The 14,598-nt window shown below is 43.2% G+C and overlaps 1 long non-coding RNA gene across 1 annotated transcript in view; it reads left to right on the plus strand.

Moving 5' to 3' along the window:
* Positions 1–13,726, plus strand: part of LOC143828658 (uncharacterized) — a 34,177-nt gene extending 20,451 nt beyond the window's left edge. Inside the window, exon 4 of the long non-coding RNA XR_013227806.1 lies at positions 13,608–13,726. This is a non-coding gene — a long non-coding RNA (uncharacterized LOC143828658). The remainder of the gene's footprint in view (positions 1–13,607) is intronic.
* Positions 13,727–14,598: the final 872 nt, after the last annotated feature.

A 14,598-nucleotide genomic window follows, 5' to 3' on the forward strand; every position in this document is an offset into this window, starting at 1 on the left:
TCTATGATTCCTCTCCTCTTTTTTAACCTCACAACAACCCTCTGAGATCGTTTAGGCTGAGAGCTTATGGCTAGGCCAAAGTCACCAGGCAAACTTGCATGGCAGAGTGGGGATTCGTACTTGGGTCTCCCAAATACTAGTCTGCTACTGTAACCACTACAGTACACTGACTCCGATATGGCACTGATATGGATAGATGCCTAACAACAAAGAATCTACTTGGGCTTTACTTCATTCTTTCCCAAAAAGACTGCAGTAAAGCATAATTTGAAAAGACTGCAGAAAAAACAGAGAAAAGCCAGAAGGCCTACAAGAACATCACAACACTGTGTAGAAGTAGAAAAAGAACTCATTTTGCATTAGCATTCATGCTGCACCGAACACCCAGTGTGGAAGAATCATATGTGGTCAAATATTCTAGAATATGCCAAAAGTTTCTTTTTTCACTAGATGCAGCCGAATCACGCTTCACCCAATGTAGCAATTGTTCAGTGAGAATTTAGATTAAGAATCATTGTCTTTATATAAGACATCATACTGAATTTGAATCTGGCTCTGCCTATATAGGCCTGCAAATCCCCTTAAGACTACTCAGCAAGTCCTGCTAGTGATTCCCTCATTTTCAGGAAGTACATTTGATCTCCATGAGAAGAACTTTTCAGTGGCACCCCAACTCTTTTCATTGGCCAGTTAGAGGAAGTCTACGGAGGTCCTTCTCTAGCAAAGTTCAGGAAACTTTATAAGACATCCCTGTTCCTGTGATAGTATGAAGTAGACCACACTCTGCCATCCTTTAACAACACTGCCTTAAAAAATAATTGGTAACCTGTTCCTTCCCTTCTTATCTTGCTTTTGTGCTGGGTGAATGACAATGCAGCTTGAAACAAGATGATCATAGATTGGAAAACACACACACAATCAGATGTTCCACTTACAAAGCTGTGTAGGTATAAAGAATCTAGTTAGGCAAAGCAATCCATATGCAAATAAACCTAAGCATAAATTAAGAAGCACATGGAAATACGAGTCAAAGAAAGTCACCCTTCTGTAGCTTGTTTTCCAGCTTTCCCAACAAATATCTGATGATGCTTGTGTCCAGGCTGAAAGAAACCATCTCTTTTTAAAACCAAGGTAGTCTGTTTCGCTTTTTTTAACACAGTGAAAAAGAAGAATCTCCTCCAATAGACAAATCTGATAGAAGTTTTTAGTCAAGGAAAATGGGCCAACATACTACACACACAATACTGTGGAAAAATAGTGACTTGATCAAAGTTATCCGTTGACCCTTATAGCTAAGTGAGGGTTCGGATCCAGGTCTCAGTGTGTCTAAGTACAAACATTTTCGTGCATTGCAACACTGTACTCATATATTTTGAGACAGGCATTTGTGCTTTAACAAGAATTTGCTAAAAACCCAGGTGAGTTGTATAAACTAGTACAGTGGCTTGTGAGGAAATGAACTGGAACCACTGTGAAAGAACTAAGCTATTCAAAAAGCACAGACGATTTCCGACAGCTTGGCCATCTTGAGAACGTTAAGGGCATCTTTAAGCTGCCAGGATCGCAGCAGGGGAAAAAAAACATTAGGAAATAATATTGAGTGGTGAAAACTAGGATGTTTAAAAGGAAGCATTACCTGTTTCTCCACAGCCGTCTGGCACTCGGTTTAGTGAGAAGTATTACTCACTGTGGAAAAAAAAAAAGTGGAAATCAAACTGTTTTTAGCATGTCTGTTAGTAATAGCCACAGCAGCAGTAGTCATATTGCTGACACAAACTATCTGGGAAGCCTGGTGTCGTTTCTGCTGGCCTCTTTTGTCATTTTAAATGCTTGTGCATGCAGATGCCATTAAGAGGTCGTCCCCCCCCCGTCCCCCCCATTTCAGAGTCTGATGCCCAAGAGCCTAATGCCTTCTGGGTAAAGCTATTACAGATAAATCCTCTTAGGTCCCATCCTAACAGTGTGACTGCTAGGAGGGTAGGCTTGCCATAGCAGTTTTGCAAATGGTGTTAATCTAAACCACATAAAACTGGGATTAAAGAGCAAACACAGTTTTCCCCTCACGAGGCCGTGTCTGGGGCATTAATCTATGCAGCCTGTCTCCTGGACCTGTGATTAAGACAACAGATCCCTTTTCAAAAACTTAGCTTAACAGATAGGGCAAACAGGCTTCCGACAAAATACTGATCCGATGTGGTGATGAGTGGGAACTGTCGGTCTGTTTCTGTTGTAAATTGCAAAGGCAGTAAAAACAAACCACACTGGAATGACACAACTGGCTGTAACAAAAGCAGCGGCAACGGTCAGAATGAGCCTTCGTTTTGAACCATAAATGGCCATAATTGCAAAATGGCAGGAAAATTTGGGAAACGACTTTTGAAAGTTATCGACAAGATTATCAGCTTTAGCTGCAACTTGCAAACCTCTGCACTGCAGGATGCTGCATGATCTGAGCAGGTTTCTGGAGAAATGTCATTCAAAGACCCTAAATAACGACTGCTTATTATCAAAAGGCACAGGCTTATCACTAATGTGGCAGCTTTGTGTTTCCCCCCTTCCTTCTTATCCCAAAGTACTATACAGTTTATTTTATGGTCTGGCTCCTTTCCGAACTTGTGCTCTGTGTTATCCGAGGCTTGTGGTGGAGGATGTCAGAGCACTGGGTATATTTGGCAGGCAAACACAAGTGCTGCTGAATTTAGCATTTGCTTTGCGTTTCTCAGAACTACCAGGTTATGAAGCTGTATTATGGATTAGAGTCTATGCCTAAGAATGCCTTGGATACAGTGAGACTGACTTTGGAGGAAACTTGGTAAGATTGTACTGTTTGAAACCAAATTTTGAGTGGGATTTCATTTGGCCGGTTGACTGACATAACAGCATATCCTGTAGGAACAGGGTGGCTGGCTACGCAGTCAGGGCAGGAAATCCGTAGCTCCCCTTCCCCACAGCTGTGGGAAAACAAAATGACAATCAGGCTATGGTGTCACATCAGTTCAGAGTGAAACCTGAAAGTAACATCACACCTCTCTGTCAATCACCAGAAGCTGTATGGTAATACCATAGTGCAGGGGTTTCCATAGTGGGCAGTACCTGCTAGAAGGATCCAGGAGGGTGGTGAGGAATTTCAGGGCAGTAGGGGGCAGCAGTCTGCCTCTTCCAGCTGCGTTTGTGCTTTTCTAAGGAGAGTTATTCCAAGGTGGCTTGTCATTGCCCACCTCTGGGTAGTAGCACTCTGGACTTCCTTAGTGGTCTCCTATCCCAGTGCTGACTGGGGCCAACCCTGCTTAGCTTCCTGAAGAAAATAGCAGCTTCAGAAGATGGGTCAGATGGGATCATATTCCTGCTGAGCTCCTTCCCTACTCAGTCTCTGTCTTTCCCAGGTTTCACCCCAGATCTACAGGAATTTCTTAACCCAGGGTTGGGAAAGTCTTCTCCTGCCTGCTCTTGGCCATGGGATTCTCCACTGCTTCTCTCTCTCTTTCTCTCTCTTTGTCTTTCTCCCCAAAGAGAATTAAAAATGACTTTTACAAAGAACTTATACATTTTTCCAGACTAAATGTGGCTGCTACACAAAGCCAAAAAAGAATTGTAGGCAATATAGTGTGTTTTGGTTTTGCAGTAGACCAAACACCAGACAAATGGTGTGTGTTCATATGTGTGTGATGTAGGAGACAAGGGGGCAATGGTCTGAAAAAGTTCAGGAACCAATGCCATAGTGTTTCCAGCAATTCCTAGAGAGGACAAACATAACTTCTGGGGAAAACCTGTACAGTGGTTCTCAACCTGGTGGTCGGAACCCCTTTGGGGGTCAAATGACCCTTTCCCAGGGGTTGCAGCAGGGCAAGCAGCTTGGCTGGGTGGGGGCGCCACCACTATTGCCGCTCCTCCTGGATGCGCCCGCCAATTTACCATATTTGCCGGCGTATAAGATGACTGGGCGTATAAGACGACCCACCCCCCAACATTTCCACTCAAAATATAGAGTTTGTTACATTACATTACAGTACTATGGGCCACTATGGGCAGCTATGTCTATCCCAACTGAAGTGCACCCGGTGTATAGGACGACCCCCCCCCCACTTGGAGGCATGTTTTTCAGGGGGGAAAAGTAGTCTTATACGCCAGCAAATACTGTATATACAATTTATCACCAATTTATATACAATTATGAGCAATGGATCTTCACGCCATTGGTCAGTTTTGGTTTAATTTCTGTGAAAGAACACTTGCATAATTTTATGGTTGGGGGTCTCCACAACATGAAGAACTGTATTAAAGGGTTGCGGCATTGGGACGGTTGAGAACCACTGCTGTACATGATATTAGTCCCCTCAAGGAATTACCAAAACTTCTATGGTTTTACCAGTTCCCAGTGATTCCTAGAGAGGTGTGTGATCGTTTCCTGGGTTTCCCCAGAAGTTGTTGGCAGAGTTTGAATAGGATTGGACCTTTGATCAGGGCTCCTCATGCTTTGTTTTCAGGATCCCAGGCCTCTTGTTCTGCCTACTGGCCATCTCCCAGTTTGGGGTCTCTAACTGTGTGCCACAGTCCCCTGTCTAGCAGGTGGCTCTTCATTCTCTCTCGGAATCAGGAAGTTGCCTTCTGTGAGCCTATCCAATAGGTAGTTATGCTGAGTGTTGCAGGAAAATGCCATTTCGTGTTTCTTCTTCTTTACCTTTCAAAACTGTGTATTATTTTGCAGCCTGAATGCTCATTGGGGTCCAGAACCCTGTTGGCAGAGTTTGACTATGCATAGAGGGTACAGGAACAGGTTGCTTAAAGAATAAAAAAGTTTCCATTGAGAAGAGAAACAATTATGTATAGAAAGAGGAGAGAAGAGACCTAACTGTCCAGCTAGCTGTTCCTGGAGTCATTTTTTTCCCGTTCAACAACTGGAGGCAAGCAAGGAGGAAGTGTGCACAAAAAGCAGGAAGTCTCCTGTTGAACCAATCATGACACTGGAGGAGATAATGTGAAAATTATAAGGAAGTTCCTATCCTTTCTATGCCATATATATATATATATATATCTTCTTTGATGCTCTGTTGCTCCCTGCCAGACACTATATTCTGCTCAATCATGCACCCTGCAGACTTTGCGCATTCTAACAGAAATGACATCATGCCATCACTGCTCACTACCTCCCCCTCTCCCCCCCTCTCAGTCTCCTGCAGGTTGCCAGTGATATAGCAAGAAGCAACTGGAGAGAGTTCAAATAGAATTCAAATGCCTGTAACTGAGGAAGACCCAAAAGTTGGATAAATAGTGAAGAAACCAGAAGCTATACAGCACAGTACACTTAATGGAAATAATTCAGTAGCTGGAATCCAAGTATTTTAGCTCATCTCTTTTCTGGTCACAGCTAGGGCTGCCAATAGGCTCTCCAGCTCTGGATTAGAAAATACCAGGAGGCACTGGAGGTGGAGCTGGAAGAGGTTGAAAGTGTGGTGGGGATGGACCTCAGTGGAATATAATACTATGGAGTTCACCCTCCAATGCAGCCATTTTCTCCAGGGGGACTGATCTCTTTAGTCTGGAGATGAGCTATAATTCCAGGGGATCTTCAGGACTGGCATCCCTTACTGCCAACCTCCAAGTAGGACCTGGGGTTTTCCTCAGCATTACAACTGGTTCCCAGATTACAGAGATCAATTCCCCTGGAGGAAACTGGAAATTTAAAGGATAGGCACAAGGTCTAATTTCCTCTCCCAAACCCCAGCCTTCCCAGGCACCAGCTCCAGCAGTCTAGGAATTTGCCAGACTGGAATGGACAACTCTAGCCTTAGGAATGCGCAGTGATCATGAGATCTATTCAGTGTTGCACTTTGTGGTGCCTGATAAGGTAGGTTGAAGAACTCTATTATCTTTTGGGACCCATGGTCCTATTAAATATACACATTCATGTATAATGCAATTCTCTTAATAAAAATAGCATATGTAATGATTTATCCAAATGAATCGAGGTCTTCCATTCCAACTGTGAATTCTAAAATAAGGAGCTGAAGCCTTCCAAGCGAGAGACAGCATGACACAACAAAACACCTTTATAGAATGGATATAATACAGTGCACCAAACAGTTCAATTGTTAGACAGGCAGATATGTGTATAACTCATCTAGAACCTTGTAGGCTGATCACATTACTTCCACACTGTATAAGAAGGATTATGGCATTCCCTACACATAGTAAGTTTGGGCTGATGTTAAATTTGATGTGGTGACCTCAATTGCTTATGCAACCAGATCAACTGCTGGCCATAATAGTTCTTGTAAAAGCAGTGAGTGAATGATACTGCAAAATAAATAAACAAAATAAAGCTAATGCTAATAATACCAGAGCTAAATTTAATAACAACAACAGGGACAGTCTTCGTCCCTTGCCCATGAATGACTTTCACCTTGGTCTCCCAAGATCCGGGAGTTAAAGACTGTATATTATGCTTAGATAAGAAAGTGTTAGTGAGCCTCTTGTGGCGCAGAGTGGTAAGGCAGCAGACATACAGTCTGAAAGCTCTGCCCATGAGGCTGGGAGTTCAATCCCAGCAGCCGGCACAAGGTTGACTCAGCCTTCCATCCTTCCGAGGATGGTAAAATGAGTGCCCAGCTTGCTGGGGGGTAAATGGTAATGACTGGGGAAGGCACTGGCAAACCACCCCGTATTGAGTCTGCCATGAAAACGCTAGAGGGCGTCACCCCAAGGGTCAGACATGACTCGGTGCTTGCACAGGGGATACCTTTACCTTTACCTAAGAAAGTGTTATATGAATACTAGGTAATATACTTCCCTTTCATATAATGCACAGGCAGTGTGTTGCTTTTCTGTTGCCAATTGAACTCCGAAGGTCTTAACTGAGAAGATATGTATTAGTTCCCCCCCCCAAATGATGCATTCCAATCTAATAACCCTTAAATAAGCAACTAAATAATTCACACATACTGCTTAGTTATCTATTTGAAACTGCTGTGGAAAGCCTGTGTTACACCCTTAGGTCTTCTTTGTGAAATCCATATGCTTAAAATAACTAACTTAACCACACAAGATCTAATTTCCTTCAACAGCTCTGTTTGCAGAATTTGTAGCAACTTGCTGCAAAACAAGAAAGCCAGGAGCAAGGGAAGTCCAAATAGGCTTTCAGGGTTTTTTTTAATATTCTAGAAATGATTTATTGAGCATTCAGTAACAAGTAGGAGGAATGCATTGCTGTTAAAGATATTCGCCTATTTTCTTATGGAACAAGATTGTTCTTGAGGATTTTTTGATGTGGAACACATCTTATGCTGTGCTCGGGGCTGGAGTGCAAATGAAGTCGTAATGGACATTACAACACTCTGTTTTGCCCCCTCCCTGATCATGGCATAAGAAGCAGGGAGGTGGCCAATGGCAGTGGTGGCCATAGCTGCACCACCAGTGGAGGTGGTAGCATTGGTGGCACCTGGGGTGGCAGCCACAGCAAAAGGGGGCACCCGACTGAGTGGGGCTCACTGCCAGACCTGGCCATCCATTGCCCTGCCCACCCATAGTCTACCCACACTCCTGACGGGTGGCAGAGGTGGAGTGAGTGAGTCTTAGCACTGTCCCTGGCCAGTTGCTGCCCATCTTCAGAGGCTGCAGGAGAGATGGGTTTGGTGGCTGGTGAGGCTCGGTGCTGAGCCACACTTGTGCTGCTGCCACCCCTCATCTTCTGTGGTCCTCCTGGATAGCCACTCCTGATGGGTGGTGGAGGTGGTGGTGCGAGTAGGGCTCACCAAATGCCTGGCCGCTGCTGCCTATCCCATCCCTCAGATGGCCCCTGGTGTGGCAGCTGCCAGCAACAGCCAGATCTTCACACATTACTGCCTGTGGCAGCTGGCAGTCAGTCCAATCCCTGCTGTGCAGCCACTGCACATGGACAAAAGGTGATACTGCGGAAAAAAATGATACTAGAAACGGACATGGTCCTATAATCCCCTATAACAAGGTCTGCAGTGTGGCATCCATGGCTACCTTAGTGCTCCCAGGCACCTTTCCTGGTGCCTGCCAAGTGTTTTTAGAAAGTGGATGAGGTTTGAGCAAGTGGGCCTGGCAGAGCTTCTGAATGCCCACTGAAGATCTGATTGGCTGAGCAGAGTCAAAAAACTGCTGTCGGCAACAACTGCCACAACAGCACAAGCATCTTCATGGGTGTAACTGAGAAGCTGCCAGAAAATATTTTAAATGATGATATATTCCTTTCAACAGACATTCTGTTAAACAGAGTTTCAACCTGAAATAATCAAGTGTTACAATTAGGGTTATGCATAACCTTAGTTCTTGACATTTTGAGATTAGCTCCTCTTCTTGTTGCAACCATTTTGTGGTGTGCCCGTCAGAATGCCTAATGTGCCTGCAGGATCAGGGACCCCTGCCCAGTCACATTGCCAACTCCAGCCTGCCTCCTAAGTCTGTACAACTATAGTAATTGTCAACATCCTAGTAATTGTAAACATCCTATGTTTTCAGTTCCTTCTCTGCCTAATCCTATTAGGGGAATATCAGACTTTAAATCTTCTGAGCAGGATCAGAGTGCATGTTCATCCACAACACCCCAAGAAGCTGGTTTAGAGGTTACCACTTATAGAACAGCATGCCTTATGTAAAGGCTGAAGAGGAATTTTTTGAACGGTTGAGAGGAGGGGCTGTGAATTAAAACATCAATGTTCCAAATCAGGTTGACGGGCTAAATTATAGAGGAAAAGAATTATTAAGGATCATTTGATACATCAGAAAGTGACAGGGGAAAAAAACTGAAGCCTTGTATTCAAAACAAATGTCACGACTCTTTATTATTAATATTTGCACAAGAACATGGGACCCAAGATGAAAGCTAGCCTTGAATACATGAGGGTGGATGCCACTACCTATAGTCCGCATGTGCTCTCAAACTTAGACCAAACTATAGGCACAGGAGCTGGACAGTGGTGCTAGGACCTGCCCCTTGTATTTACTGCTAAATTAGAGGATGCTTCCATCTATCACTTCAGGAGGGGTGACCTTTAGGGTCACTTAGTGGTAGGACTTCATGTTTCTGTACCTAGTATTAAACTTAATAATATGGGTTTTATTGTAATTTTTATCTTGTAAACTGTTCATGACAATTTCTTTCTAACCTAATCCATTCTATTCACAGGGACACATGGATACACTAAGACTTAACTGCTTAAAACCAATTCATGACCTGAAAAGACATAAAGTATTTTAGCAATCTTCTGCTTAATAGTTGTTGTGGGTTCTTGTTTATGTGTACATTTTAATTTGAGCCTTTGAATGTCTTCATGTTGAATACACATCTGTATTTATTTATTCAATATGTGTTTGCCTCTCTAAGCACGGTCTAAACCATTCTCAGGCATCCAAATCAAAATGTCACAAAATGTTTCTTTGGAACAGGAGTGAAATTACTGGTACTATTGATTCAGTTTGCTGTTTTCTGTGTTGATGTTCTTGAACATGATTCAAACATGTGCATTAGCCACTGGTGGGCCATAGCTCAGTGGCACAGCACCTGCTTTGCATGCTGAAGGTACCCGCTGATGTCAAGACTTCCAACCTGAGACCCTGGAGAGCTGCTCCAATCTTCTGGCACTTCCCCTGTTCTCCAAGAATTGTCAAAAATAATGGACAGAGGTCAGAAATTACATCTGCAAGTTCTTTTAGTGGCCTTGAATGGAAGTCCTTGGCTTCCCTATCAGCTTGTTGTTCCGTCTCCTGCTAAGACTCTGCACCAGGAATTAATGCTGGTTCATGACCCTAAATTCATCATGAAATGGGAATGCTCATGCCTCCCCTAAACTCCTCCCCTAAAAATTTCCCAGACTTTTTGTCTTGTTTCAGCCTTTAGCTATGATTAGCAATTGTTAAAACAATCTTACTCATTGTTAGGAGATTATTTCTCAATATCGAAGTTGGTTTTCAAAATATTGAAATTGAAGTCCCTTGAAAAAGCCAAAGAGTGAAACGCGTTGGGATTCGTTGAATTTAAAAGAATAAAGAACAACGGAAGTTTGAAGATCAATAAAAGTCTAATCTGTATATTTGATTTGCCATATTGGTATCCCAGTACCTCTTTACTTGCCCTCACAATGAGGGAAATTGCCAAAACTGGATTTGCCACTACTTGTCGAGCTTCACATCTGGAAGCAACGAGGGGCAAGCCTGTGTGGAGGGAGAAACAGGCAAAAGTCTCTGCAATGTTTTGCCCACCCTCACACCTGCCCTCCCCTCTCCAATTCCTGCTTGAGAATTTTTTTTTAATGGTCTGCGTTGTTGCGGGACCACAAAACAACATTCCCTAAGTTGAAAAAAATGTTCTGTTAATTATCCGCAGTGGTTTTGTGATCGGGAAGCCAAGACACATTCCCATTTGTGTTCCTGGCATTTGTGTTGTAATAGGGAAAGGGGATGAAGCAGCCCTCTCCCGAGCAGTTGCCCATGCTCTTTGTTTTTAAGCCTTACTGTTCACACACAACCAGGGTCCAGTTACCATGTCCAGCCTCTCACAAATCTACATGAACATAACACCAAGACTATAACACCAAGTATCCAAAAAAGAGGAGGGAATGCTTTATTGTTGTGGCATTTCTCCATAGCACTGTGGAAGTGCTATGTGGCATAACCACATAGCAAAATGGTAGTGCCCTTTAAAATAATTAATTTTGGGGTTCTGGGGTAGTAGTGGAAGGTTGAGTCCCCGAAATAACAGCTGTGCTAGGATTGGTGGCTTGCAAGTGATTGACAAGCTGAGGAATGGTGTGTGTGTGGGGGGGGGGAGAAGTTTGCTTTGTTTTCCCTTGCCGCTGCAATGAGGAGGAGGGAAAATGCGGGAGAGGATTCCCGTCAGGAAGCTTACAAAAAAGCAGCTTCCAACTGCAGTGTTTGCAAGCAGGAGGTGGCATGAGTTTAACACCTCAGTGTGGAATTGGTCTCTGTTTTACTTCCCCCCTCCAAATGGAGGGAAGATAAACAAAGGTTTTAAATGGTTGACAGAGGGAGGGAGTGAAATCAGTCCCTGAAATGACTTGCAGCTGTTTCAGCGTTGTAGCAAGGCTGACATGCTTATCCAGTCGATTCATTTTGTGGCTCCCGGCTCAGTTAGTTGGGGGTTTGGGTATACTCTGAACCCTGAAGTGAATCAGAATTTTCCCCTCCATGCCCATCTTTAATTGCTCCTGAGCAATCAGTTGGGCTCTCCTTCATCTCTTAAGTCTTCTGCACTGTACTCTTTCAGGAGAAACTGGTAGATTCAAATGGGTAGCTGTGTTGGTCTGAAGTAGCACAATCAAATCAGAGTCCAGTAGCACCTTTAAGACCAACAAAGATTTATTCAAGGCGTGAGCTTTCGAGTGCAAGCACTCTTCGTCAGACTATGAACTTCCATCATGACCGTGGCAATATAAATTAAATTAGTAAACTGTGTCACACATCTGCAAAACTGCCATAGGATAATTCTTTGCCATTCATGTGAAATTTGGAAGAGGAAGAAGACAAGTTGGTTTTTATACCTCACTTTTCACAATCCGAAGGAGTCTCAAAGCGGCTTACAAACAGCTTTCCCTTCCACTCCCCATAACAGACACCCTGTGAGGTACTGCTCTGTGAGAACAGCTCTAACAGGACTATGCCTGGCCCAAGGTCACTCAGTTGGCTGCATGTGGAGGGATGGGGAATCAAACCACATTAGAGGCTGCTGCTCTTAACCACTACAACAAGATGGCTCTTTATAGATTTCTTCTTCTGTCTGAATAAACAGCCTAGCTGTGGATGGAAAGCATTCTTGGTGTAGCCAGCCTGGAGTAGTGGTTAAGAACACTGACTTTTAAACTGGTGAGCTGGGTTTGATTCCCCACTCCATCACATACAACCAGCTGGGTGACCTTGGGTTAAGGTGGCCATATTTTAACATTGGTAAAGCGGGACACCATTGATCGGGGGTGGGGTGGGGTTCTTGATTAAAATTTTGGTCTCTATGGAGCAACAAAAAGTTTCATAGAACGCATAGAATGTAAAAAATAGTATTGTAATATATATATTTAAATTTCAACATAAGTACAATTTGCCAGGTACCCCCAGTTGTCCCTCCAAAAGTGGGACAATCTGGTCACCTTACCTTGGGCTCACCACAGCACCGATAAAGCAGTTCTGACTGATTATTCCTGTCAGAGCTCTCTCAGCCTCATCTACCTCACAGGGTATTTGTTGCATGGAGAGGAAAGGGAAGGCAAATGTCAGCCACTTTGAGACTCCTTTTAGTAGAGAAAAGTGGCATATGAGAACCAACTCTTCTGTTTCAGTAATATCAGGGCTCTCTCAGCCTCACCTCCCTCACTGGGTGTCTGTTGTGGGGAGAGGAACGGGAAGGCAAATGTAAGCCGCTTTGAGATTCCTTCTGGTAGAACAAAGCGGTATATAAGAACCTACTCTTATTTCCTGATGCTTCTCTCATTGAGTCTCCTTATTGATCAAGGTGCTGCAGCAGGTATCCCACTGCTGTGGGGCCTACATTTCCTTCTCTTCAGAGGAGGAGGCACCTGACTGGCCCATGACATAGTGGAACAATTGCTACTGCATGTATTCCCCTTGGTGCTTTCATCATTTCAGAAACTGAGGGAAACAGGAAAATCTAAAGTGCACTGAAAGTGCACTATCCAACATGTGTGGAATAAGCTCTAGTGTAGTTTCTTCCCATGGCCAGATTGCTTCAGCTTTTGGAATTTGCAACACCTAGTTGAAAAAGAACTCTTAAGGGCTCTTCCCTTGTATCCTGAAGGCTATTCCCTGCCATTTATCTCAAATGCCTACTCATTTTGTCAGTTTAAGGCAGGGATTCCCAACCAGGGGCCCATGGACTCCTGGGAGCTCTGAAGGGAGTCCATGGGAGCTCTGAAGTGGCATGATATGGAGGTGTGAGTCTGGGCTTTCTTGAGTTCCTATTCTTCTTTCTGGCTTACATGAGGCAGAGCTGGCATAGTAGTAGTAAAGGTAGGGGAGGGAGAAAAAGGAGGGCTAAAGATGCGGATAGGCCTGGGGTTGGGGCAGGGGGGCGTGGCCAGTTGACATAACTTCTGGGGCTTCTTAAAGTCTGAAAAAATATTTCAGGGGTTCCTCCATGGTCAAAAGATTGATAAAGGCTGGTTTAAGGCATATATTCTAATGAGCAGATAAAGTAAAACTTAAGCAATTTCTCTACATGTGAATGTATTATAAAAATTGGTTTGTCAACAAAGCTATGTAATAACAATAACAACAACATTAATAAACTTTTATTGGCATAAAACAATAATGTAAACTGCCTAGTTTGTGGCTCCATGGGGAATGTTTTTTTAAAAATAATTGTTAGGTGTATTTTAAAGTCGTAAACTGAAACTTTAATGCTTATTCCTTTTTGAGAACACACAGGCGTCTTTTGTTGAAAACACAATGGAACAAAAAAGGTGCGCGTTCACACTCAGAGGCGCCAGTGTTCTCTCGTGTACAAGATTTCCATTTCTTTGTGTTAATTTGTTTTTTTTTAAGAATTCCTATCCAAATGTGGATAAAAGAACCGTTAACCTTCACCCTTGCTGCTCCTGAGTGTACTGTATTTATTTTAGATAATCCTGGCCTCTGTGAATTGCTGACTTGTCTACCCCAAGTGCTATGAAACCTTGAAAAAAAATATTCTAGGCTGCTTTTAATCTCATGTCTGATGAAGCAACCCCTTTGCTGAAGCCCAAGAGGAAACGGTCCATCTGTCTTGTGCCATATGTAAGTAAACTGCAAGACTGGTAAATACAGCAGCGTGCTGACAGTGATGGGCTTCCTTTGGTCATAAATTAAAAATGAGAGGCACAGTATGGTCACCTCCTGTATTTGATACAATGTGAAAAATTGTTGGTTCAAAGGCATGACAGCTATCCACGGGAAGAAGTAAATACATTGGTTTTTCTTTTAAAAGAAATCCCTCTCAAACGGGACTAAAATATCATACCCAACACTAAATCTATATGTGTGGAAAAGAATTACTGACATGTGATCCTGTAAACTGGTTGTGGTTTCCACAGTCCTATTAAAACTGATGAAAACTTGCCACATGTCAATGCTTGCCTCCATTTTTTTCACGGCAAAACTCTTTCAGTAAGGTGGCCAGACTAACATCTGGCAAGTTTAAAAGGGAGGCCTCCTAAAACAGACAAGCAAGGCTGCTATTCTGATGTCAAACTAATATGTTTTGCTTTTCTCTAGGCACCTACTTTTTAAAAGGGCACCTAAGTTCAATTTATTTGTGAAGTCAATGAAAAGACGTTAGGAGCCACACGGTGGTTCTGTTCTTAGTGGCTATGGAGCCAGTCCACTAATAAATGCTCACATGTGCCACTGAAGTAGCATGGGAACAGGGCGATTTAATTTTATTTTATGTTAAAAGATATTTATTTATACAACACTTCTCCTTTGCTCAATTCACACATCTTTGAGAGTAAGTCTATGTAAATAGGGCTTGGGCATGGGCTCATCAAATAACCAAAAGTAGGGTGTGTGGCTTCCATTTATTTTGGTGATATGATCTCACCTCAGGTTTTTCTTGAATCTACAGATTAGAAGGTG

The sequence above is a fragment of the Paroedura picta genome, chromosome 2 (genome assembly GCF_049243985.1).
Source record: "Paroedura picta isolate Pp20150507F chromosome 2, Ppicta_v3.0, whole genome shotgun sequence".
Taxonomy (NCBI): domain Eukaryota; kingdom Metazoa; phylum Chordata; class Lepidosauria; order Squamata; family Gekkonidae; genus Paroedura; species Paroedura picta.